This window comes from Globicephala melas, chromosome 10 (assembly GCF_963455315.2).
Source record: "Globicephala melas chromosome 10, mGloMel1.2, whole genome shotgun sequence".
Classification (NCBI taxonomy): Eukaryota; Metazoa; Chordata; class Mammalia; order Artiodactyla; family Delphinidae; genus Globicephala; species Globicephala melas.
The window spans coordinates 74,909,121-74,911,175 of NC_083323.1; the positions used below are offsets into that span (position 1 = coordinate 74,909,121).

Genomic DNA, 2,055 nt, shown 5'->3' on the forward strand with positions numbered 1-2,055 from the left:
AAAATAAATGTTTGAGGTTGTTATTGCTGTAAAGCTATGTAATATAGTGCACTTACCGTGTTGCTAAAATTATTTATCAGTGAAAATTTATCATGTAAATACTAGATAGCAGGTAACATGTTCTGTGAATGGATGAATGAATAAATAAAAGATAACTGGGATTTATCATAGGATATAATATAACTTAAGTTTGTTTGAGAAGGAGAAAAGTAAAGTGATTGAGGCTCTATGTGCTGCTTTTTTCAACAGGCAGCCACATCTTTCTGCATGTCAAGCCATGACCCTGAGACACAATGATGAAGGTTGGAGTAAATGGATTTGACCAATAGGGCACCTGGTCACCAGGGCACTTTTAACTCTGGCAAAGTGAATATTGCTTGCCATCCGTGGCCCCTTCATTACCTCAATTACATATTCTACATGTTCCAGTATGATTCCACCCATGGCAATTTCAGTGGTAGAGTCAAGGCTGAGAACTGGAAGCATGTCTTCAATGGAAATATAACTTCCATCTTCCACGAACAAGATTCTGCCAACATCAAATGAAGTGATTTTGGTGCTGATTATGTTGTAGAGTCCACTGGTGTCTTCACTAGCTTGGAGAAGACTAGGGCTCACGTTGAACCTAAGAGTCATCACCTCTTCTTCTTCTGCTAATGCCCCCATGTTTGTGATGGGCATGAACCATGGGAAGTATGACAGCTCTCTCAAGATTGTCAGCAATGCCTCCTGCATCACAAACTCCTTGGCCCTCTTGGTCAAAGTCATTTATGACAACTTTGGCATTGTGGAGGGATGCATGATCACAGTCCTTGCCATCACTTCTTCCCAGAAGAATGTAGATGGTACCTCTGAGAAACTGTGGTGTCATGACTGTGGGGAAGCCCAGAACATCATTCTTGCTTCTATTGGTGCTGCTGAGGCTGTGGGAAAGGTCTTCCTGAGCTGACTGGGAAGCTCACTGGCATGGCCTTCTGTGTCCCTTCCCCTAATGTTTCAGTGCTGGATCTGCTCTGCAGTGTGCAGAAAGCTTCTAAATATGATGACATCAAGAAGGCGGTGAAGCAGGCATTGGAGGAAGCCCTAAAGGATATCCTGGGCTACACTGAGGACTAGGTTGTTTCCTGCGACTTTAAAGGTGACACCCACTCTCCCACCTTTGTTGCTGGGACTGGTATTGCCTTCCATGACCACTTTGTCAAGCTCATTTTATGACAATGTATTTGGCTACAGCAATAAAGTGGTGGACCTTATGGTCCACATGACCTCTAAGGAGTGAGTCCCCTGGAACACCAGCCCCAGTGAGAACAGGAGAGGAATAAAGAGGTGCTTACTGCTGGGGAGTCTTTGCCCCAACTCAATCTTTGACCCAACTGGAGGATCTCCAGTTCTTGACACAGTTTCTATCCCAGACCCCTGAAGAAGAGGAAGGACCTAGGAAACTCTACCTTATCACTTGCCATCAATAAAGTGCACAGTACCCAGTCAAAAATAAATAAATAAAGTCATCAGGGACTGCTTGAAGAGATGGGAATAGATTGTGTTCTAGGAAATGTTGTGACGTCATTTGCCCACCTCTGTGCAAGAACATTTGCCCAAGAATCTATAACTAATTCAGTCTAGAAAACAGGTAGTTTAGCAAAGCTTGAGTAATAGGTCTTGTGCTTGACATGCTCCCAGTAAATATTTAATAGCTATCTGTTGATTGCAAAGCCATATTAAACAATATTTCATTAAAATATATCCTGTCATTAAACTAATGAATTCAGGGATACTCTGTCAAAGATTATAATACATCTTTGATTAGCAAATGAGTGATTAAAAAATTCCTTGCTATACTAAATCAAGGGCACAGCCATACAAATTTACATTATTCATTTATTTTGAAGAATAAAATTTAGCTTTAGTTATTTATGACAGTTTTAAGTATGACCACAAGTTTATTGCCTTATTTAGAAAGTATAATTACATCTCTGCTTTGAGAGATTTATTAATGTATAAGAACAAATCTGAAAACACATTGTGAAAATGGGAACACTAATAGCTTAGTGTGTA

General features: G+C 40.4%; 1 pseudogene; it reads left to right on the forward strand.

Moving 5' to 3' along the window:
• The first annotated feature begins 293 nt into the window (after window positions 1-293).
• Window positions 294-1,279, forward strand: LOC115839078 (glyceraldehyde-3-phosphate dehydrogenase-like; annotated as a pseudogene).
• Window positions 1,280-2,055: the final 776 nt, after the last annotated feature.